The sequence below is a fragment of the Dreissena polymorpha genome, chromosome 3, assembly GCF_020536995.1.
Source record: "Dreissena polymorpha isolate Duluth1 chromosome 3, UMN_Dpol_1.0, whole genome shotgun sequence".
NCBI classification, from domain to species: Eukaryota; Metazoa; Mollusca; class Bivalvia; order Myida; family Dreissenidae; genus Dreissena; species Dreissena polymorpha.
The window spans coordinates 47,096,906-47,124,075 of record NC_068357.1 but is presented as its reverse complement, the minus strand read 5'-3'; the positions used below and the strand labels follow the sequence as shown (position 1 = coordinate 47,124,075).

The 27,170-nt window shown below is 36.6% G+C and overlaps 1 pseudogene; it reads left to right on the top strand.

The window, feature by feature from the left end:
- Positions 1-27,170, top strand: part of LOC127872192 (uncharacterized) — a 51,249-nt pseudogene that overhangs the window by 9,863 nt on the left and 14,216 nt on the right.

The window sequence follows — 27,170 nt, the reverse complement described above, 5'->3', positions numbered from 1 at the left end:
TATTCAAAACTGCATCCGTAGCCGAGCGGTGGCACCTGCTATGCGGTGCTCTTGTAATACTTTGTATTCAGAGAATCTGTTACGATCGGATAAAGATGTGTTATACATAATTGACTCTGGTAAGAAACATTTTTAACCCTTTCCCACTCAGAAGCAACGTGAAAATGGCTATGTGCAAACAGCATACAACCAGAACAGTCTGCGAGTAACTCGCAGTCTGTTCAGGTTTTATGCTGTTTGCTGCTCATCAATTTATAAGGGCTGGAAATGAAGCCTTTAAAACATGAATTTAGTAAGAAGTCTTTAAATAAATTTAACTTTTTAAGGGACAACAAATGCGTAGAAAACGTTTCTAAGTGGTTAAGGGTTAAACATTCATGTGCTACATCTGAGGAAGTTTTCAATGGCGTCGCCAATCGCGATACATCGGCTATCTCCGAATACCTCCGACAAACAGAAAGATTGATTTATGGAATAAATCGTCTGCTGATCCAGAGTGTGGCTTCGGTAGTGATTTACTCTAACAACGTAGGTACCTTAACAACGTAGCATTCATTCTTTACAGAGCCGCTTAAAACAGTACTAGCATTCACAAGACATGTGTATAAAACTGAAATGCTTAAATGCATAACCATTGAAGTGCGCACACGTGTTGATTAAAAAACTTGTACAGCCTTAAGTTAACCATGTTTATGTATAAACAATATTATACGAAACAGACAATTAAAAAATTGAGACATTTTATGAGTATTTGAATTTTGATCTTTCTACGAGCTTACTACGAGCTTATTACGAGTTTACTGCGAGGTTACTACGAGCTCACTACGAGGTTACTACGAGCTGAGTAATTCCTCTCAAGCCGAATTCTTCATATGGAGACAAAAACACACATGTTTATCGTTAGTTTAAATCTATCGTCAGCATTATCTATTGTTAAAATCTATACAAGAATTTGTCTTTAGTATAAACCAATGTACCATAATACAATTCAGATATGTAAAACTTCGGGTCAACAAAAACCCAGGAATTATTTCGAGATATTTGTTCACTTTAGCCGTGTATGTTTAGTTAAATTAACCGTAGAAAGTGCATTCAAAGCATTGTGGGACTTCTATATACGAATCGTCTACACGATGCAACATAATTGAAAGGATGCATTCAATAATACCGCTATGAATACAATTTTCATCAATTTGTTCCCTCCGCTGACTGATTACGAGCAATATTTGACGCATGATTGCATATTGCATTTTAAACCACAAAGCACGACCACTAATGCACTTCAAACTGCAATGCAGACACAAATGCATTTAAAGCTTCGAAACGCGTACAATTCGAGATATAAATATCTTGTTAACCGTATACGGCCAGGTTAAGATGTTATAAAATACCAAATACTTGCATCTTTAATCTGAGTTATACCAATACAATTTACGTCATATTTTAACTGACTTTTATGCATGCAGTCTTACGGCAACTTTAATCTGAAGACACGTATACTCGCACGTTTTACGTTAACTTATACCTAGCGTATATGCAAACATAATCACGTTAACGTATATCTTACTTTTATGCATACAGTCTTACGTTAACTACCATCTGACTTACATGCATACATGCTTACGTTAACTTCTATCCCACTTATATACATACATTCATACGTCAACTTCTATCTGACTTATATACACACGTTTTATGTTAACTTTATCTGACTTATATGCACGCAGTCTTACGTTAACTTCTATCCGACTTATATACATGCATTCATACGTCAACTTCTATCTGACTTATATACACACGTTTTATGTTAACTTTATCTGACTTATATGCACGCAGTCTTACGTTAACTTCTATCCGACTTATATACATGTACATACATTCATGCGTCAACTTCTATCTGACTTATATACACACGTTTTATGTTAACTTTATCTGACTTATATGCACGCAGTCTTACGTTAACTTCTATCCGACTTATATACATACATTCATACGTCAACTTCTATCTGACTTATATACACACGTTTTATGTTAACTTTATCTGACTTATATGCACGCAGTCTTACGTTAATTTCTATCCGACTTATATACATACATTCATCATCAACTTCTATCTGACTTATATACACACGTTTTATGTTAACTTTATCTGACTTATATGCACGCAGTCTTGCGTTAACTTCTGTCCGACATATATACATACATTTATACGTCAACTTCTATCTGACTTTTATACACACGTTTTATGTTAACTTTATCTGACTTAAATGCACGCAGTCTTTCGTTAACTTCTATCCGACTTATATACATACATTCATACGTCAACTTCTATCTGACTTATATACACACGTTTTATGTTAACTTTATCTGACTTATATGCACGCAGTCTTACGTTTACTTCTATATGACTTGTATGCATACATTCATACGTCAACTTCTATCTGACTTATATACATACATTTTATGTTAACTTTATCTGACTTATATGCACGCAGTCTTACGTTAACTTCTATCTGACTTATATACATACATTCATACGTCAACTTCTATCTGACTTATATACACACGTTTTATGTTAACTTTATCTGACTTATATGCACGCAGTCTTACGTTAAATTCTATATGACTTGTATTTATACATTCTTACGTGAAATACTGTCTGGCATGCAAACAGATTTACGTTTCATTCACAACTGTTATTTGTATCCACTTCTGGACTATCGCTTAATACAGTGCTCGCCATTAAGTGCGCAGATAACACTTTAACCACGAAATCCTTTTTAGATGGTCGCTTTAGCGACCGTCTAATGTGCTTGATGTAAAATTCAGGTCGATACGGCCTGGGTATGATTAGCCCAATTCCCGCTTACACTACGCGCGAAGAAAGAGTTGTATAATTTATGCAAGAGGTTTGAGTTCTCCAATTATGTTTATTCACAAATGGAAACATTATATTAATATCGTGTTAAATGCAATAGTTTCGAATGGTGTTTTATAGAAAAGAATAAAAAAAACCATGATCGTATTGCACGTGTCGCGGAGGAGATTGTTTATGAATAATTAAAATAGTCCACTTTCTGCTGCGTCTGCGTGACGTAGTATTTTCGCTCATCTCATTCATAAATCTGAGGCTGGCGATAAACAAAGGGGAGTCCGGGTGAGAATTACGCACTAGTATAAGGTTACGCTTGTTTATATTCACAGGTCTCAATTAATAACACGTTGACCACGAGTTCAACAATTATTACAGGGATACGATAGACAACATAAAAATGATTCATTATCGCTGAAACTGTTAAAAATCATTTAAATATAACAAGAATATTCTCTAAAAAATGTAGTCTTGCTGTTTTGAAATAAGGTTTGGAATTTTGGTTTCTAAATAACTTAATTAAAAACAAAAGTTTAATTATAGAGTTTTTTACTTTTAGTCGCATATTTACCGCATTATAATGTGTGTTATAATAGGCAAACCATACATTAGTAAAATTCAATCTGCCTTCGCACATAGAAGGAATGGGTCAATTAGGTGCTGCGTTTCCTTTGCTTACTTCAGTTAGAGGTCAATTCTTTACGTAAAGGAGGTTTTGGGGATTCCGATAATGACGTCACGTTTGCGCATGCTCTAATTTTGGCCGTCAAAACTGCGGCCATTCTGCTATCGTTTGCATGTGATGAACCGCATCGTGATAAGGTTACGATCATATTCGCGACCCTTTTGAAGAACAAAAAATGCTCAGAACTTGAAATTCTTTCAGGTTAATTTGAATCCAATGAACGAACACAAATAAGGACGAAAACAAACAACAAATTGATTGAATTTATGTAATCAACATATAGAAACTGAATTGAACCTATTTGTCTGTAAAAACTTACCTTGTTACAGATTAAATAAATCCTCTATATAAATGTAAATGCTTTTATTTAATTGTTCACACCAGTTTTGACACTCTTTGTTTCAGCATTTTTAACCCAGTGTTTAATTGCCCCTTTGTTTATCACAAACCGATTATCTCGATATGATCGGATACTGTCCAGACAATTACTAAGAAAACAGTGTAATAAACCCAGGGACCTATACTTGTATGACTCTGTATGGGGTCTCTTCATAAACCACATGTGTCTGGTCATTAAACACAATTTATGATACCTCCATGTCATCTCTTAGCATATTAAGTCAAAAACTTTACAGTTGCTTTAATAAAATATTTGAACATATTTAAAAAATAGACATTTGTCCGAAATGGATTAACAGCTAGGAACTATTAACTATATATATTAGCCAGTTTAAACATAACAATAAAGTGTTTAATAACTATACATTTCAAATATTTTACAAATTTATTGCTACACAATTCACGTATTTAACGGGTACCTGCAAATGTAAACTCTGCTGTAAAGATCGTGCGTTACTGCAGCAGTGTTCGAAACATCATCATGAAAACAAGCAATCGCGTTTGGTCATCATATACGGATATAAAATACTTGCGGAAAATAAATTAAATGTGTAGATTTATGGTTTCACAAAATGCTAGATTTGTATCGCTCATTATCACTAGAGAAAGGTTTTCAATATACATGTACATACAAAGACAGTTCAATTTGCAAAATATGCAGGTGTTTTTTCAATCGGAATGCTTAAATTATGAATATTTTCATTCAATGTAAACGAAACGAAAATTAATTCAATGTAAAAGAAAATTAAAACTGCATTTCAAAATTGAAATTTATTGAGCTATTTAAGGGCTTTGTTTTATGACTGATTCAATACACCCCTTACACTTAATTTCAATCTCTGATGAAAAATAACACTATCGCATCAACACCACTTATAATAATATTCAAATTATTATATGTTTTATAACTTTTGAAATATCATTTATTAAAGTCTTACTTAAAAAAGAAAACGGGTATTTATAGTTTTGTTTTGTGAAATTGTAAGTATTAAGTCTTCCGACGACCTTTACTCTGATACAATATAAAAGGCCGCGATTGAGAAGTTGACGGCCAATCTATTTTTAGTAACGGAAAACCCCTCTTGTGACGTCACACAAAAACCTCCTAAAAGCAATCACAAGGCCCCGGCTTCAGAGGAATTGCGGAGCGTTCTTACATAATTAAAGTCGTAGTCGCATGGTATTTGCGTTTAGCGTCCTTTTTGGTCACGTGGTTCTTTTTCGCGGGTGTTTTGGCATTCATGATATGAGGCTATTAATAGATGCGCCTGTCGATAAACAAAGGAAAGTTTACGGGCGATAACAACGCAATAGGTTACGCTCTCACATACAACTCAATGACGTAGTACAGGTCGTAAATTGAGAGATTTGGGGAAAAGTTGACGCTTATTTATATTCTCAATTTATAAAACGTTGAACATAAGTTCAACAATAACTTCAGCGATACGATAGACTAAAAAAAATCATAAACGCTTAACCCGAATATAACAAAAAATTTATAATAATAATACGAATGACCTGTTTCATAACCTCGTTGAAGCTACTACATCGGGTATTTCTGGAAAGCGTTCTTGGTTCTCAACACATAGCGGCGATCTTTTGTATTTACGGGTGCTAGCAACGCAATAGTAGAAGCTTAGTAGAAGGTTTAGCTTGTTTATATTCACAGTTCTCAATACATTGACAGTTGGATATGAGTTCATCAATTACTCAGGCATACTATAGGCAACCTCGAAAATGCTTTATAATCGCTAAAACCGAAAACAACTAAATATATTATATTAAATATATTTATAACAATACAAGTCTTTTTAAAATGTAGTCGGCGTATACGCCGACTTTGAAATAAGGTTAGCAATTTACTTTTCTAAATAATTGAATACAATTAAACAAAAGTTAAACTATTGTGTTGTGTTTTTCACTTGTAAGCTGCATATTCACCGCATGAAATGTGTGTTAGCATTGTCAAACCACACATTAGTGTGAGTAAATAAAAAATATACTACGGGAGAGCACTTCATATGTGTCCTCATATGCCTTGTTATGAGTATCTTTCTTCATTATCGAAATATATCGTATGTTTATATTTGATTTAAACGCAGTTTTCTTTCGTCACATTTAAATCACACGTCAATAGCGCCGTCATGCGAAAATGGGTCTTATGCGTTTCGGCAAGCGTTTGTTAAACCCAACATTTGCTCTTGCGCAGTCAGGCCATAGGCGACGCTGTTCGCTTTAAAATCACTCAATATGTTATGTTTCTCCTTACCAGAAGGAGGGATAGCTGAGTGGGCTATTTATATGATGGGCGCATATGGAATAAGACCCATTTTCGCATGACGAGGGTCATTACAAATCTCATTGCGAATTGAAAATCCCACATTTAAAAACAATGCTTTTTGATACAAAATTGAATTCAAAATAGCAAACTTGTTAATAATGGCATCCTATCGATGCATTAAGGAATGATTTCCAGACGTGCTGACCAAGTACGGCAAACATTGTGGTATGATAATTAAACGATTTTCTCTTATCGTGACACTATACTATTTCGCTAATGATTGTTTTCTCATCTTGGAGGCGAAATTGAAATTCTGCGAGATGGATTGTAACGCGTAATTGTAACAGGGCCACAATTTGTGTCGTTTGAGCATACAGAGAGTAGTCCGGAATTCCTTACACTGAACAGTGCTACATCCTTTGAATTGAGCACATACGCAGTGATGTAGCAAAAATTCAGAGGTTGTATCTCGAATCAGCTTATTAAATATTCGAAAATATTCATGCGTGTCTGTTGGCGTTATGTAAAAGTCACTAAGATGAAAACTGAAACAGCTTCGCCTAAAAGCGCATTAGTGCTCTATACCTATGTTTATGTTAGCGTTGTTGACACCGTGTGAACTGCTCGGGTAACAAGTAAAGCATAAACAGCAATGTTTATATACTTTTATTCCTCCATATACAAGATACGAAGATTATTGTATATTTTGAATTTGTATATGGTGTCAAAAATCAAAAGTTTTGTACACGGAACTTTCATTATGAATTTATATTCTTGGTGAGATAGTCATTTGATATTAGAAAAAATATTCCTTTAATATAATGGTAACTGCAAATTTTCTTTATATTAATTTCTCATTACCATTTTCATCATACTTTCTTTGCTTTCAGAACTTCCAAAAAAGCATGCTGTTTTTATTTTGTCTTAGTTATTTCTATGAAATAATAAGGATGATAAAAAGTGCACACAAAACTCGACCCGTGCGCTATGACACACACTTTTTAAAGTTGAATGGCGTGTGTTCATTTCAAACTTGCGATTGATTTTGAAAAATGAATTGCGTGTTAAATTATGCAATAGCGAACATCTTCAGTGCCTTCAGCGCTTTGATATAATCGTGTATTTTATATTATTATCATGAGGGTAATACCGGGTCAGATAGGCCAACACTAGTATTAACCATACCGTCTTGCTATATGAGATCGTATCTTTTTTCAGGGCTATCGATTATCGATCAAACGGGTATATTGTGTTTGCATTCGTAATTGTTTACCTCGTAAACATTTGGGTCATTTACATGAGCACTGAGTATTAACTTTCAGCGTGGTTATTTAAATGCTAGTTTTTCATGCAGTGGCCATTTCTGTTAGACACTGACCTTGGTAGGCAGTAATAATCGTATTACTTTGAAGATTGGGCTTCTTTTTCTATAACTTGTTCAAACCTCTTTTTAAAAGCCATTCACTACGTTGGTTGTAGTTAGCGGACATAGAGAAATACGCAATATCGGCGATTCTATTTTTCGTTCTGGCCTGCGGTCGTATTGGCGCCCGTATAACCCTTCAACAAACCAGAACGATATGGCATAATTCAGCCCATATAGACTAGCTTCAATACTCTTATTGAAAAATTGCGTATCTTCAGTTTTTTTTTTATTCCAGGTATAGACACGTCGAGTATCTTATCTGACCGTTGAGAATTCAGGAAGTGGCCCGTCACCATGGCGACCATGGCGGAAACGGAGTCAATAGAGCGCGGATTCCAGCGGCTGGCGTCCATCTTCAAGCCGCCGGTACTCGACTCCCACAAGTGCGTCCGATGCAAGGACGCCGTTTACCACGCGGAGAAAATTGGCCCCGTTTTGCAGGGCATGTATCACAAGCACTGCTTCCGGTGCGTCGCTTGCGACCAGCATTTGACCATGAAAAACTACTTCACTAGTCAAGTAGATCCCAACGACCGCGAAGTCTACTGCGCGAACCACTACCCGCGCGTCGGCGCCGCGCGCTACGGCCAGAGCGCCATCGGCATCAGCGGCCCGGTGCGTGCTCAGGAAAACTACCGGAAGATGTCGAAGAAGCTCGATCAGCAGGTGCGAAAGCCGGGAACAGTGCGAATACCTTCGTATGACGCGAACGCTATCGCGATCAAGCGTATTCTGACGTCACCGAAAGCGGCGGAGTACACCGCCGCCGTGAACGAGCAAGCGCAGGTCAGCCTCCCACCGGACGCCATGGGGATAAAGCAGCCCCTGGCGGCGCAGCGACTTCAGATGAACGTAAAAGCACCACAGCCGGGCCACATGTACCAACCAAAGGTAAGTTCTTGTCATTAAAACAAACGGCAACATTTAACCAGGATTTTCATCAAATTTCCGTGGCATAACGTCATGTATTATATGCAATGGGAATGAAAATAATTGATAAGCCTTTTTTTTACCGACGACTTGAGATTAAATAAATCGGATAGTGCAACCAAGGGCGGTTTAGCCACACAAATAATGAACCATCGAGGTATTTTGGGGTAAAACGGGGGATACTTAACTGCAGGTACCGCCCCTTTACAAACAAATAAAAAACCAACAGCATCAAACAACATATCAATCATGGTAGACGGTGTTTTATTTTACACAGTCCTAAAATGGTCATTAATAGCTACAACAACGCGATATAACTCAACCGTCGCTTTGCTATTTCAGCCTTATTTATTTGAAATAAAAGAAAGAAAAAGTGAACCTAAGTGATTGGCTGCTATTAATGAAGAAAGCTCAACACTTCATTGACTATTGCTGGATTATTACGTTTGATGATGTTCAATGTTATCTACAAGAATGGCAGATTAGTGTATGCCTTTATAAAATGCCTATACAGACGTTATAAATCACTAGTGACAATGTATTGCGTACGAATAAGCCTACATTATTCCATGTTTAATCTCCTTATTGATACATTTATGCATTATTAATCCATATACAACAGGTAGACATTTACTTTTATCGGCGGTGTTCGTTTGCAGACGGTAGTGTTTCATAACTTGTTCAACATTAAGCCTTGTTGATTGTTAGCATTCCACAGTCGCCTTAACCCATTTATGCCTAGTTGACTCTGCCATCCTTCTAAATTGGATCAATTTATTTCCAAAATTAGGGATGTCAAGTATATTTATTTCTATATTAAGAATATTTCATAAAGAAATTCCTTTTAAGCTAACAGCGCAGACCCAGATGAGACGCCGCATTATGCGGCGTCTCATCTGGGTCTACGCTGTTTGCAATGTCCTTTTTTCAGGACGCTAGGCATAAATGGGTTAACAGGAATGCAAAAAAACCGCTGTCTGAAAATTATAAACACTCAAAACAAACTATCATTATGAAGCTTTCTTAAATGTTCTTTTCTCGAACTGACATGTTTTATATACAAAGATTTATCGTCAAGTGAATAACTGAATTAATGTTTATTTTTACTTTAATTCCATTATAATGATAACCGCTTTATGATTTTCTTTGCTTATTCTGGTCTGGATCATTCTGTCATTATTGTCATAAATGTTCCCTTGTAATATACATGTACTCGATTATGGAGCGATAGGTTTAGGTAGGTTTCTATTAGGTTTACAATTCTTGGAAGAGTTAACTAATTCCATAATTAGTTACTTTTTTGATTAAAAATACTAAGTAATTTAAACTGTTAGTTTTAATCGCTTTCCGTTAGACACATTTCGTCTATTGTATCAGTAGGCCACAAAAAGATAAACTGCAATCCTTATCTGTAAACTCTAAAATTGTTCAATGCGAGAAACATTTGCTCTGACTGAAACTTGGTCAGTGATTGTTTCAGTTCAATTTATCTATGGTTAAGTTTGGTGAAAATGAAATAGTTATTTATTTCGAGTAATTTAAATGTGTGTGTGCGTTTTATTCTATACGCGTGTTTGTTAAAATAGTGAATTCTACTATACGGCATATTGTCCATACACGGTCTAATTATTAGAACCATACGCTAGGAACTTATGACAATCGAAGGCCGTACATCACTGGATTCACGATGTTTTACCTCGAATATGAGAGATAATTATATGATGTAACTATATTTATATCAATACGAAAACAATATTGTACACGTGCACGCGACCCATTTAGTGATGGAGAAATTAACTTCTAAAGTTTCTGCTGAAGTTGGCTTGAAAAAAACAACACGAGGCACATCGTCTGGTCGTCAAGGGCGACGGTAGCTTTCTATATTAATAGAAACCAGGCGTTAAATACATTTATATCATGTTGTCTTTGGCAACAGTAGATGGCCATTAAAAAGTAACATACATGGTCGTTAGCTGGTTTTCGTTTACTGCTAATAAGGGTTGGATAATCAACAATAATTTTTAAAATAAGATATTAACAATATTAGTAGATGTAAATGTGAGCGCAGTTTGTTTGAAATCACATTTTGATCTAAATACCGCTCTATACTCATAGACCGTGCGTTCATCAGGATCATTATCATAATCATCCCCGTCACTATAACCATGATCGTGTTCAACTCCATCATCAATAATATTCGATGCCACACAATACCATCTTGAAAATCATCGCCAACACCAACACGGTCATCAACTTGACGATCACTACTAAACATATCTCTATCAAAATTCATTTTAATTATCACAATTATCAACTGTATAATCATCTTCACTATTAATATAATCTTACCCTCTTAAAATCATTTTAGCGTATGCATTAAATAAATAAGTTGAAAACTAACATAAAATAACCACCACCAACACCGAATATAATAATAACAACACAACAACAAATAAACAAATAATATTAACAAATAAAAGGGCGCTATATCGACGAAGTAACTACAATTATAGAAATTAATCATGGCTGCCATAAATAGGTAATCAATGAAATTGCGTTGACTAAAGTTATTCCCATGTCATGAATGTTTAATCCTAATAGAGATGCTATTGATTAGACCTGTCTCGTAATTATAGTCTGGGAGAGATTGGGAACTTTTTATGTGTATGAACGGTTTATTGTCGAATAGATATTGCTTTCGTTTTGTATATATTTGTTCCCAAAATTACACAGTATACGCTTAAATTTGTGCTACAGTGCTTGTGATTTGTTCTTCCGGACAAGTAATGTACATGTATGTTTGTTGTTCTTAAGGTTTTTTAAATGCTTACATTATTGGTTATAATCAATGACAATCTTTTATCAACCTTATACTACTGTGTTTTAACCCATATACCTTATATCAAAATGAACTAGAAATGGCGAGTATCCCCACGCCACATGTTTGACCCAGGGGGCACCCCAGTGTTGATAATGGGACCATGCATAGTTGAAATTGACCGTATTGTCATAAGATATGTTCAGTATCAATTGGAAGTGAGTCGGTGTAGAAATGAAGAAGTTAACGTAAAATAACATAAAACAAGAGATGTGTTTGTCAGAAACACAATGCTCCCTCCTGCGCCGCGTTGATTTATTTAAAAATATAAATTATAATTTGGCAGGTTCATTACTTACTTCCGGTTAAAGCTTATTACTTCCCTTGGATTTTTTTTTACCTTTGACCTTGAAGGATGAACAAACACAATGCCCCCTCCTGCGACGCTTTGATTTATTTAATTATTTATATCATTTGGCAGGTTCATTACCTTCCTCCCTTTAAAGCTTATTACTTCCCTTGAATTTGTTTTTTGACCTATGACCTTGAAGGATGACCTTGACCTTTCACTACTCAACAAAATGAGCAGCTCCATGAGATACACATGCATGCCAAATATCAAGTTGCTATCTTCAATATTGCAAAGGTTATGGCATATGCCATACCGGGGGCATAAACATGAGTGAAAATCTCTGACCCGGCCCTACCCCAACCCCCATAACTTTTGACCCAGGTGTCAGATCAAAATTCCAAATAGTGCAGGGTCGCACATATGCTCATAGCTACCATGTGTGTAAGTTTCAATGTTCTAGTGTTTATGGTGTAGGAGGAGATAGTGGTCAGGACGGACGGACGGACAGACGGCGGAGATAACCTCAATATCCCCACGCTTTTCAACAAGAGTGGGGATAAATAGCGAAATAATCATCTTTCCCATAGTACAACTTTAAAAAGAAAATAACAGCATGACAACAGCGGATTGTCGTTTTGTTTTTAAAATTGACCATTAAAGCACCAACTTATCATAAACAAAACTATAAGTGTATTATATATTGAATACTGGACTCAGCAAACTTGACACAACATAACGTCAACTTGACTCATAAAAATACCGGCTTGACTCAACTAAACTTACCAAACATATCAGTTTCTTTCAACCGAAGGCAGTTTTTGGCGATCCATATGAGTACAATAAGTAAATGCATTATGCTGAACAGAATCTGTTATAACCCTTAATATGGCCTGTTTATATCATGACGAACGGATTTTGTTTCCAAATTTGTGACAGATTTAAAATGGAAAACTGAGAGTGTATATGGAGGAGCGTATGATATGTGAGGTCAAGACGTTAACCTTTTATGCTGATGCCACCGGTTCGATTCCTGGTCGGACCATCGTATTTCTTTTTAATATATCGTTTGCTTGTTCGCATTATTTAACGTAAAAATTTAAATACCATTGGGTTAACCCTGTCAACTTAAGACATCTAATTACTTACTTAACATATACATCTGGTCTGTTCAATAATGTACTATTTGTCGGTCCGGTAAGGTGATCATTGTTGTTTTTAACCAGGTTTTCCGAAGGAAAAAACTGGTTATTAGATTGGCGAATGCGGGCGGGCTGGCTGGCGGGCTGGCGGGCTGGCGGGCTGGCGGAATAAGCTTGTCCGGGCCATAACTATGTCGTTCATTGTCAGATTTTAAAATCATTTGGCACATTTGTTCACCATCATTGGACGGTGTGTCGCGCGAAATAATTACGTCGATATCTCCAAGGTCAAGGTCACACTTTGAGTTCAAAGGTCAAAAATGGCCATAAATGAGCTTGTCCGAGCCATAACTATGTCGTTCATCGTCAGATTTTAAAATCATTTGGCACATTTGTTCACCATCATTGGACGGTGTGTCGCGCGAAATAATTACGTCGATATCTCCAAGGTCAAGGTCACACTTTGAGTTCAAAGGTCAAAAATGGCCATAAATGAGCTTGTCCTGGCCATAACTATGTCATTCATTGTGAGATTTTAAAATCATTTGGCACATTTGTTCACCATCACGGGACGGTGTGTCCCACGAAAGAATCACGTCAATATCTCCAATGTCAAGGTCGCCACGACTAAAAATAGATTTAAAAAAAAAAAAACTTACAAAGGGGGTTAATTTTTTTTGGTCATTTCAAAAGTTCAGTTTGAGTTTTCTCCCTTTATCAGATTTTTTTTTCACAATGAAAACCTGGTTTTGTGACAATTTTGTCCCTTGTTGTTGTTGTTGCCACACGATATGTAGTCCATGTTAAGATCGATGTTTTATCGAGTGAGACACCCACAAAATATTTAGCAATATATTTATTAAATGTGCGGAAATATCTTTCAACAAAATATACTTGGTGCTGATCTTTAACACGTACCATTTAACAGTCAACGCCTTTAAAATAATAACGCATTTATATCGCCGTTCAACGCGTTTTAATAGCTCCCTCTAGGGATTCTTCCAATTAACGTATTCACCATTAAATAACGTTAGCTATTATGTGTTTTCTCAGTTGAATTATCAAATGTTTCAGATTTTTTTTCACAATTTTGAGAATGGGACCGGGTCTTCATGGTATGGCCAAAATCGCGGCGTTTTGACTAAAATTGGGAAACAAGTGTTGTTGTTGTTTTGCTTACAAATGCTTTTGTGAATACATGTGTTTTCCATATTATATTTACTAAGGTTTAACTAATAGAGCTGGATGGGAGATGAACTAAATGTTTAGATCAAATCAAAATTTGGAATGTTTATACCCCATTTGGGAAAACTATATACTTTTTCCATTAGAAATGTCGTCGTATACCGACCGCGAATTTGAACGAAAAAGAAACTAATAACTGCACTGTTTTCTCTGCATCTGTGTATTGTTTAAACGGCCTCTTTTGTGACCAAATCGGGGTGCTAATAAACAGGGTATAATACTAGGGATTTTATTAAAAACACACACTAAACCGATGAATATTGCAGCTGGAATTCACAGCTATGAAAGAAAATTCGTACCAACTTTCCGAAGTCTTGTATATTAAGTTGGAGGCATAGTATACACCCCGTGTCATAGCATAGTATACACCCCGTGTCATAGCATAGTATACACACCGTGTCATAGCATAGTATACACACCGTGTCATAGCATAGTATACACCCCGTGTCATAGCATAGTATACACCCCGTGTCATAGCATAGTATACACACCGTGTCATAGCATAGTATACACCCCGTGTCATAGCATAGTATACACACCGTGTCATAGCATAGTATACACACCGTGTCATAGCATAGTATACACCCCGTGTCATAGCATAGTATACACCCCGTGTCATAGCATAGTGCAGCTTCAGGCGCGAAAGGACATCATAAACTTTGAAAAACACATGGGATGGGAACGGTCAAATAAAGATTGCATAAACTAGTCCTGAAAGTTGTGTTAGTGTATGTTTATTATAAATGAGCCGTGCTCTGTGAAAATGGATTTTAATGCATATGCTTTAAGTGACGTCCCATATTAGACTGTGCAGGGACGACTCTGTCCGCCTAAACTGGATTTTTGATAAGAAGAGACTGCATTTAAACAGAATATCATAAATGCGGAAAGTGTCGTCCATGATTAGCCTGTGCGTACTACACAGGCTCATCTGAGACGACACTTCACGCACATGAATTAAACCCCCTTTTCACAGAACACGGCTTAAATGTTTTCCAAATGGACCATAGTTCTTTGTATGATAAACAGATCGATGGGTCAAATCTCTTAGCCAGTCTTAATAAAGCAATATATTAAAAGGTGGTGCTGTAACTGCGAAAGAAGTTAGTTGGAGAAAGCTTTAGCATAAGGCAATATTCGAGTTATCATAGGAATATAATAATAGAAAACAAATCGGCAACACTTTTCTTGCTGTCTTGAATTGTTTTGATATTTGTATTGTGAAATATATATAAAAAAACATATTAAACCATGTGAAGTCTGAACTTACTTGCCTGTGAAAACGTTCGACTTCATAGAAGAAGAGATTGCTTTGAGGAAACACATCCCTTTGAATGCTTTGGAGTAATGTTTCTTCTACAATAGCCCCCTTTTTCGTTTGGGCTAAATATAAACAGCCGTATCAATAGCTTAATTGTGTATTTCACTACTTTTACCACAATTCTTAATTTACACTTATGTAAAACGACTTTAATGACCCATTTAGCATGTAAATAAAGTAACACCAAACTCGGAGAGCGTTCGAAAATGTAATAAAATCTTACAATCCTAGAATTGCATTTTCATCGTTGTAGTATCGCGGTGAATTCAGTCTCGAATTTCGGTAACGAACCCGATCAATCTGAATCACAAAAGGTTGATATGAAAAAGCAAAGACGTACGTTGGGAAAAATATATGGTATTAAGGCGTAACCACAGTTAATCTGTAAAGAAATTAAGTGATGTTATACAAGCCCCAAACGGCGTGGGTGTAAAATCTATTCTACTTTAAATAGCATAATTATTCTCAATGGCTGGGTATCGAAATCGGGATTTCAAGTTCGCTTGTTTGCGCAACGATTCATTTGATCCGCGCTCTGTGAAAAGGCGTTAAATGCATGTGCTTAAAGTGTCGTCCCAGATTAGCCCGTGCAGTTCGCACAGGTAAATCAGGGACAACATTTTCCGCTGTTGTGATATTTTTCGTTTCAAGAAACTCTCTTCTATGCAAAAATCAAGTATAGGCGGAAAGTGTCGTCCCTGATTAGCCTGCTTTAAATGCTTTAACATTGAGAATACAAGTGTTTCCAGTATTACATTTACTGAGATTGAAATTATATGGATGGGAGATGGACAAAATATTGAGATTTAAAAAAAACACCTTCAATTTGGGAATTTTTAACTCCCTTTTGGGAAAACTATATACCTTTTTCAATTGGGAATGACACGAATACCGGACCCGAGTTTGAATAAAAAACACACACTATATGATGGGAAATGAAATTCACATTTTCACGCGGTTTACTGAAATAATATCTTGCGTGATCTCATAAGGTTTGTTAATGTTCCTCCGTGATCCTTACACGTTAGATCCTGCGTTATCCACATGAGCCGCGTTTTGAGAAAAGTGAGCTTAATGCGGATGCAGTCCACACAGGCTACAAAGGGACAACACGTTTTGCCTTTTCTTGATTTTTGCTTAGACGAAACTTCCTTTAAATGCAAGTTTTAATAAAACCGAAAAGTGTTGTCCCTGATTAGCCTGTGCGGACTGCAAAGGCTAATTTGGGACGACACTTTACGCACATAAATTGAACCCCGTTTCCACAGAGCAAGGCACATATTTTTGAGAAACCTTCAAATGATGCTCCCTGAGGTCATTGCAGCAAATATCCACGTTAAGATATGTTCACGGTTTCAAATCGCGTAAGTGTATACTTGTACATCATTTTGTAAACATTTTAACCCTTTGCATGCTGGGTAATTTGTCGTCTGCTAAAATGCCGTCTGCTGAATTTCTAAAATTAGCATTTTCGTCGATTTATTTTCAATAATACTATCAGAATAGCAAACAGTTTGGATCCTGATGAGACGCCACGTTCTGTGGCGTCTCACCTGGATCCAAACTGTTTGCAAAGGCCTTCAAAATTCGGTTCCAGCACTGAAAGGGTTAATACGTGTACGAACGGTCGTGGTTTGTTAGCTCGACTATTATATATGAAATATATATAGTGGAGCTATCCTACTCACCCCGGCGTCTTCGTCTGCGTCTGCGTGCAAATGTTAAAGTTTTCGTACTACCCCAAATATTTTCTTTGTCCCTTGACATATTGCTTTCATATTTTGCATACTTGTTGGTCAACATGACCCCAACCTAAAAACAAGAGCAGACCACTCTATCAAGCATTTTGTCATAATTATGGCTCCTTTTCCACTTAGAATATGCAGCAAATGAATGTTAAAGTTTTCGTACTACCCCATTTATTTTCATTGTCCCTTGACATATTGCTTTTATATTTTGCATACTTGTTTACCAACATCACCCCGACCTAAAAAACAAGAGCAGACAACTCTATCAAACATTTTGTCATAATTATTGGACCTTTTATTCTTATAATATGCATATTATTGATAAATCTATGTTAAAGTTTGCGTACTACCCCAAATATTTCCTATATCCTTTGACATATTGCTTTTATATGTTGAATACTTGTTTACCAACATGACCTCAACCTATAAACAAGAGCAGACCACTGTATCAAGCATTTTGACATAATTATGGCCCCTTTTACACTTAGATAATTGAACATTTTGCTTAAATTGCCATAACTTCTTTATTTATGATCACAATTTATTATTACTTTGACAAAACAACACTTTCCTGAATACCACAATGGATTCCACCCAAACAATACCCCACGCCCCTAACCAGAATCCCCCCCCCTCAACCTCACCCCCCCCCAATTTTGTTTTAAACGTCGTCTAATAAATTACCACACCCCACATTATACTCCCCGCTCACCCCCACCCCCTCTACCCCCCACCACCCATTTTTTTTAAAACATCATCTTATAAATTACCACACCCCACATTATACCCCCTTCTCACCCCCACCCCCTACCCCCCCCCACCCCTCAATTTTTTTAACCAGGTTTTCCGAAGGAAAAAAACTGGTTATTAGATTGGCGAATGCGGGCGGGCTGGCTGGCGGGCTGGCTGGCGGGCTGGCGGGCTGGCGGAATAAGCTTGTCCGGGCCATAACTATGTCGTTCATTGTCAGATTTTAAAATCATTTGGCACATTTGTTCACCATCATTGGACGGTGTGTCGCGCGAAATAATTACGTCGATATCTCCAAGGTCAAGGTCACACTTTGAGTTCAAAGGTCAAAAATGGCCATAAATGAGCTTGTCCGAGCCATAACTATGTCGTTCATCGTCAGATTTTAAAATCATTTGGCACATTTGTTCACCATCATTGGACGGTGTGTCGCGCGAAATAATTACGTCAATATCTCCAAGGTCAAGGTCACACTTTGAGTTCAAAGGTCAAAAATGGCCATAAATGAGCTTGTCCTGGCCATAACTATGTCATTCATTGTGAGATTTTAAAATCATTTGGCACATTTGTTCACCATCATGGGACGGTGTGTCCCACGAAAGAATCACGTCTATATCTCCAATGTCAAGGTCGCCACGACTAAAATAGATTTAAAAAAAAAAAAAAAACTTACAAAGGGGGTTAATTTTTTTTGGTCATTTCAAAAGTTCAGTTTGAGTTTTCTCCCTTTATCAGATTTTTTTTTCACAATGAAAACCTGGTTTTGTGACAATTTTGTCCCTTGTATAAACATCATCTAATAAAATACCACACCCCACATTATACCCCCCCCCTCTCTACCCCCCCTACCCACCCTACCCCCCCCCCCAAAAAAAAAAAAAAAATATTTTTTTTTCCTTTTTTTATTTTTGAAAGATCGTCTAATAAATTATTGAATATGAACAATTTTTCCATGATGGCTTTCGTTATACTGTCAAGCACTCGAATAGTCGAGCGCGCTGTCCTCTGACAGCTCTTGTTGAAATATAATTTCAATCTTTATAACCAGAACAACCATCGCAAATGTCGGCAAACGTGTAAATTATCATCGATGGAATTGGTTTTGGCGTGCAATCCATGAACAAGCTTTTTCCGCCCTATGCCACGAGTCTGAAATTCGGCCCCATTCCCAATGCAAATATGGTTGTGTTTTTCCCAGTTGAAAAAAAAATCCCAATTCCAACAAAAAAAAAAAAAAAATTTTTTTTTTTTAACTTAAAATATATAAGTTAACCTGATCCAGTGTAGAAAAAAGAAAGTGTTGCATAATTAAATTATCTGTTGCCTTGAATTTGTTTTAAAAACTGTAAAATATGTTAATGATTATTGAAGACTTTCCTTATTTTCCCCAAAATCCGGCGCTTCGCACGATTTTTTTCACCTCAAAAAAGGCCAGGCCTTTTCCCCAAATTCAGATTAAAAAACCTGCACTTATCTCACATGTTCATAATACTTTGTAAAATTTTAATAATAAGTTATCAAAATAGTCGTTATTTACCAGTTAACGGCTTCTTTGAAATATAAGAAACACTATTTACATGCGATAATTTTTCCCAATTGAGCCAATTTTGCGAATATTTTTTTTCCCAAAATGGGGGTTTTCACGACGCGAAATTCCCAAAATTCCAGTGTGGCGTATTCCCAAAATGGAGCGGAAAAAGCCTGATGAAATGTAGAATACATCTCCGAATGAACAGCAAACCAGTGCGAACCCCTGCTCTGTTTTAATAGCATTGTTTTTATAAAAACAAAAGGAGTTAACATTCAAATGGAAACGTTTTGTAAACACGACATAATCTGTGTTTGATTTCACAACTTATAGACGGGATTGTCATCAATTTTAATGCATCTTAAGAGTATTTTTTTTTAAACATTGAACCGTCGATGTTCTTCTCAGTTTAGCAACTTCTCTATTGCGAGTGGATTTTTTGTGTATGCGTATATATCCATGTTACAATTGTCCAATTTAAACATACTTGGCATTTACAGTTATGACGCGACATTGCGGTACATCGGATTCGCAATACTTTTATTAAACCCTTCAATCTTATTGCCGATTTTAAGTTCATGAAAACGAAAAGAAATTAATCCAACGACCAAAAAACGGAACACAAGCACGACTATACCTAAAGAATGTGTCACTTTTACCTGTTAACGTAAGAATACATCTTGTTACATAATAATTGTTAATGCGTCAGAATACGATGGGGCTTAAGTGCATATTTATATTTGCCATGAAACCCTACAGTTAAAATGTAAAACCATTTTTAGCCATAACAAGTAAACCTCGCGAAAGTCCCGCCGCCACCCCCGCCTACAGTGACCCAAACCAAATGGTGTTTAAAAGGCATACACGGGCAGAGTGTATTATGACGCAACGATGCGTATACGAATTCTGCTTACTTCACCTGTATCTAAAGAAAATTAAGGTTGAAATTATATTCAACTTCTACTAAAGTAGCAATCGTTTAGACTACTTGTTACATTCTTCGGAAACCCAATACAGGCACAAGGAAGAGTTTAGTTTTGATCGAAAGGCGGTTTGTGGTGAAACTCGGTGTTAAAATGATTGTGTACATGTACTTATGTATTGTCAAGAAATGAAATTGTGAAAAGCATCAGGGAAAAGGTCCCTATATCTTTTTCTCCATTCTGATAAGGGACTACATTTAATTTTTTAATTTAATTATCCTCGCCATCAGAATACTCCTCATGATCATCAACGACAATAACAGCTGTATCATCAATATCACCATCACCACCATCATCATCAGCATCATCATCATTATCATCATCATAATCATAACCACAATCACCAACATCCGCTATATCAAACCTTTTTATGATACTGAACGACATTAATTCTATTTTAGTACAAGAAGAAGCTCGCGGAGGCGCAAGTTCAACTCGAGGTGGTGCACCGGAAAGAGGAGGATGAGCTGCTCCGGAATTTCCAGGTTACATTTCACTAAATCACTTTATATCCATCCGTGGAAGAAAGTTGTTCCTATTTCTAAAGAGTCCGTTTTAAAACTTCTGGTTAAAAAGCCATTTCGCGATTGCTCCCATGTTTTTATGGTTATTTCCTCTTTTGCGTATCTGCAATATTTTAATGCATTTCATTGGGGACCACGTGAAGTACTATGCTTTAAAAGAACTAGTACTAGGCGAATTTTACTTTCATAGAAGTTGCAAAACGGTACATGTGTGATTCCAATTATTTGAAAATGACAGATGCATCTTGAAAAAGGATACCAGACTCGCACAAGTTGATGTATATTAATTAAAGGCAAGACGAATGCTATGAAATTTGGCAGATTCATAATTGGACCCTTTGGGGATTGTAATTAGTGTAATCTAACCTTCCAGATGGAGCGAGAGCGCGAGAAGCAGAAGCTGGCAGACGAGATGAACAAGGAGTGGGAGGTGAAACTGAAAGAGCTAACGGACCTGTTTGAGAAGGACATGGCCAAGAAGAAGAAAAAGATCGACGATAGGGAGAAAAAGGTGAGACCTGTGACAAGAGTGACAGGTGTGAGACCTGTGACAAGGGTGACAGGTGTGAGACCTGTTACAAGGATGACATGTGTGAGACCTGTGACAAGGGTGACATTTGTGATACCTGTGACAAGGGTGACAGGTGTGAGACCTGTGACAAGGGTGACAGGTGTGAGACCTGTGACACGGGTGACAGGTGTGAGACCTGTGACAAGGGTGACATTTGTGAGACCTGTGACAAGGGTGACATGTGTGATAGCTGTGACAAGGGTGACAGGTGTGAGACCTGTGACAAGGGTGACAGGTGTGAGACCTGTGACAAGGGTGACAGGAGTGAGACCTGTGACAAGGGTGACATGTGTGAGACCTGTGACAAGGGTGACATGTGTGAGACCTGTGACAAGGGTGACAGGTTTTTCTCGGCGTTGGCCCCTCAAGATGTGAAAAAAGCACACGTTTCAAATTTGCACAAAACTGAGTCTCGAACTTTTTGAATTTTTTTATTTGAGTTTTAAACTCATTAAAATTGTGAAAAATTTAGTCGCGGACTTCTCAAAATTGTAAACAACGGCCATTCTCTAAGAAGGCAACAAGCCCAGAAATGGACTGACATAACAATTGTAGTAAGAAAAAGAAAGGTCTTTAATGTGGGTAAAGACTATGAAATTGATAACGACATGAAATTGGTTTCCGTTAAATGTGGGAAAAAAAACACATGATACATGTCGTTTGAAATATAACATTATTTCCAAGTTTCAAACCTTCGTAGTGTTTTACAGCAAATCTTTACATAGATTTATATACTTTATAAAAACCAAGCAACAAAGCGTTAAATATTTTGTCACGGTGGGTTAACATGTGTACGAAACGTTTTGGAAAATCAAAACATTGATTTGAAACTTTGGATTTTATGAGTCGAAGTTTGCACATGTACCTATTGTCTCTGATAAATGCGTACATCTTTATATAAAACTCTTTGAACGCACATGTTCTACCAGGTGAAGAAGCTTTACAATTTCGTGGTATGGTAAAATCCACGTATGGTTTGATTTACACGAGAAATCCTCTGTTTAAAATTTGTAGAAAACGAAATCTATTGAACCGCTGTGTTTTTGCCTCCCAAACTCGAGTCTGTTGGAGATATTTATAGGCGTTTTTGTACATTTTACATCGGTGTTTATTTGAGATTTTGCATAACTGTTTTACAGATAATTTTGCATGGTAAATTGATAAACATCTTGCGCAAATCTAAGACGAATTCTAAACTTGTACTGAATATAACGAATTTTAAGGTGGAACCATTTGTTCGTGAAATTGAAAATTGTGACATTTGTTTGGCCCATAAAAGGTGTAAATACTTCAGTGTTTGCAAGTTTGACACGCTAGGTACAAGCAAAACCCACAGGATCGTTTTGGCGCCAGCCTTGCTTTTTTTGGTTTCCAGCTTTGCTTTTTTGTGTCCAGCCTTGCCTTTTTTGGTTTTCAGCCTTGCCATTTTGGTTTCCGGCCTTGCTTTTTTTGGTTCCAGTCATGCCTTTTTTGTTTACTAACCTTGCCTTTGTAGGTTTCCAGCCTTGCCTTTTTCGGTATCCAGCCTTGCTTTTTTTTGGTGGGACAGCCTTGCCTATTATTGTGCCAGCCTTGCCTTTTTTGGTTTCCAGCTTTGCCTGTCTGGTTTCCAGCCTTGCCTATCTGGTTTCCAGCCTTGCCTTTTTTGGTTTCCAGCCTTACCTTTTTCGGTGTCCAGCCTTGCCTTTTGATAAATCTTGCTATTTTGTCAGGGTTGCATTTCGGCTGTGTTAACAGTGTTTGACTTCAGAATTATGTTTTAGCATTCTTTCATCGTTATTTAAAAGCCGGGCTTAATGCATGAAGTTTATTGTCGTTTCGTGCCAGATAAGCCTGTGTCGTATAAATGTCTCTTATTTGCATGTGAGTACTACACGGGCTAATATGAGACGACACTGAGGAAATGCATTAAGCCCGATTTTTATAGAGCGAGGCTCATATACTAGTATAAATCGCCCCCATTGGTGCAAAAAGGCATCATGCAACATTGAAATAAGAAGGCACATGCTGACATAGTGCCTTTCTTTTTCTGCACCAATTGGGCGAAATAATGAAGTCACACCATAGAATGTTCTATATTGCGTCTGTACGTTGACAGGTGAAAAACATCCGCTGTTAAATTAAAGAATGGTTCTGAAGTCTTGCTCGCCACGCTTAATAACTTTGAAGAATGTGTTACTGATCGTTTTTACGTATTTCACATTAAACGTGTGTTATGCTTGAAAAGTCACGAATAACCGACGAACGTCGAGATTGATAGCTAGCTACCAGTAAGATACTTCTGATCGAGTAGTGCAGCCAAATCTGTTTAAATGACAAAAATTTCCTGTTTGTATTGGTTGTTAATTCTATGTGTATTATTTGTGTTTTAGCGTGTATGTTTATAATTCATACTGACATTTGCCGAACACTGTCTTACCTTAAGCCCTCTTTTATTTACCGTTCACCATTACAATCAGCAACAGCAACAACAATCACAACAACAAAAACAACAATAATGATAATAATAATAATTATAATGATAATAATTATAATTAGTAGTAGTAGCAGCAGCAGCAGCAGCAGCAGCAATATCAGCAGTAGTAGTAGTACACGTGTTTTGCTCTCCTATCCATATTCGTGTTGATAATGCAACAGAAATAAAAGTCTATATTTGGTTTATTCATGTCTCTTTTAACAGAAACAAACATGCAATCCGCTCGAAAATTTCATTTTTCATGACTCGCTAATTGTTATACGGCAAGCGTTTTGTCTCCATTTATTAATTTCCTAACATTTGTATGTAATCTCGAAACAAATCAGCTCCGCTGGGCATTACATAAGTGCTGCAAGTAGTAACTTTGAATTTTTAATCAAATTATCTAAATATTAACATGCCTCCTGATTTCGTTAACCTTTACTTCAAAGTGCTTTGTCGCTCTAATATCGCTCTTTTCTCGTACGCATTTTCCATAATATGGAAGGGTGGACTTGTTTTGTGTTGTCGGGAAATACTAGTTTATTATTTCATTAGAGGCCTCTCATACGTCGAAGTATTCATATTTAGTCATTTTAATCTGTATACATTACCCGGTGTTCTTCAAGTACATACAGTCACTTATCTTTCACAAGTAGAGACCAAAAACTGCAATTTAATAGTTGTATTTATTCAACCGATTAATGTTATTATGGGTCTATATCATCTTAAAAAAAGCGAACCGTACACGTCGCCATAAACTGTTTCCCCAACACAACAAGTATCACATGACATTAAATGTTACTCTTCATATAAAGCGTCAGGCAATCATCTATTTAATAGAAGAAAACAATGTTCACACCCGCTTGCTTTGGGCAATGGCGCATCAACCTTTCGATGTAGATTCGTCAGCTGATACCGATACCGTTGATGAATCAAGTTTCGCGGTTAATGAAATGTTAAACCCAACTTCTTGATCACGCTTTAGGCTATTACGTTTTCTGATGAATTGGAAATGTTTAAAGAAATATTGGCTTTTTTAACAACTAATTCTTAAGCAACCTTCTTGGAATTAAATCGCAATCAAGGCAATGTTTATATGTCTATAACTATACAATCCCCACCCCCTTCATTTGATTTACTGTTTGACTCGTCCATTTTGTGAAATTAGATCTGGTTGCGAAACAGAAATATATGTACAGCCAGTTTTAAAGCTTTTTTTCCTCAAGTCATTTTCATTGTAATGGCAATCCCCATTACCGAACTATACGACTCGTTCATTTTGTGCACTTAGATCGGTGTTCAAAACAGGAATTCCACCAGGTTCATAGCAGCATTTACAGTTTCTGTATTCATTTTCAAAGAAATGTCTTCACTGCCGTAATCGGATGCACAGTTACGAAGAGAATAATTATCATAATTAATACAACGGTCCGCCTTTTAGACCTACTAAACCACGGAATTATGTTAATAATTATTATCCCCCATTAGTTGTAATGTAAACGCCAAAGCGGGATAAAGTTCCTCATGATTGTGGTTGCTTATATCTAGTATGTTAAAACGAGGCCTTTTGGAAGTCAACATTGTTAGATACGGGAAAGTGACGGTATCTAATCAGCAAACAGCGGGTCATTATGGACCAAATATATTTTTAATTTATTATGCCCTTTTATGCTTGTTTACCCGTATACAATAACGTAATTGATGGCTCTACAAGGCGGTTAGTCCTTCGAATATGTACACCAAAAGCCCTTGACTAGTCTAAAATTTCGGACTAGTATAACCTTTTGTTTAACAACGGTCGGTTAAATATCAACTGTAAGTTTATGTTGTATGTTTTCTGTTTTACAGATATCAAGTTTGATCACAATAGTTGTCATCTGTCATTTCGCCTTTTTGTGACTTTGTTGGCCGGTGAAGGTTTTCCGACAACAGAAGCACCTATCCCATATTTCAAGGCATGTTATACTTTACTTAACGTGAAAGTATGCTTCTTTATTTTAAAAATGCCTTATTTTACATTTACTACGATAATAACAATTTACGGTACACGTGTATAATCAACGTTGGTGAGCTGTTCGTTATCAATTCTGATCTTTCCATTTTGCTATAAAACAACCGACCGCAATCTACAGGCGTGCGCTAATGAGACCTGTCAGTACGATTAGAACACTTTTTTTTCAAATTAAATACTTACTTTATCTGCAAGTAAATGCCGTATTCATTTTGTCTAAGGTTGAACGCGGTCATGTTTACATACCCCGTATTTTAAATGGTCCGTGTTTGTTCGGTGTTTACATTTAATGCACCGCGGGTTGAGCGTTATTCACAACTTAGTTTCCCCATTCCGTTGATAAGATTCCGCAATAGTTTTTAATTTATCTAGTTCACCAACCTAGACTGTTACAAACTTTGTTTTAAATGAAGCTTATAGCGTTTGGATAAAAACATTATTAACACAGTCCATCTCGTTAACACCCAAATCATTGCATATGCTGACCTTTATATTCAATGCTTTATTTTGCAAATAAGTCCCCGCCATCTTTGCTTTTAACTTTGTAGAATCAACTGAGGAAGAATGAAGCAACGTGTTAGCTTAAAAGTTTTAAGCTAACACGTTGCTTCATTCTTCCTCAGTTGATTCTACAACGGCGATTGATTTTCGAAAAGTTGGATAAGCTTTTGTACAATTATCTATAAAGTGATATAAGTATTACACTATCCCTATTTTCATAGATTATTTGAGAATGTTGCTCCCTTTTTCATTACAAAAAATAGCTGGAGTTTTTCACTTTTAATGCGCATAAAATTAGTTATTCCCGTTGATATGCATATTTTGAATCAGTGCCCTTATTAACAGAAGTTATCGCCTTGTTTTAAGCCGATACTGACAAAAAGTTATGTCGCATTCATTGTATATAAATTGTGAAGACTTTCTCCATTTGGATTATAATGTTTTGCAAAAATATAACGAGCGTTGCTTAACTTTTATGTATCAATTTAAATCGCTAAACATGACAGCAGCTAACCGCTAAACATGACAGCCAGCTAACCGCTCTAAACATGACAGCGCTAAACCGCTAAACATGACAGCAGCTAACCGCTAAACATGACAGCAGCTAACCGCTAAACATGACAGCAGC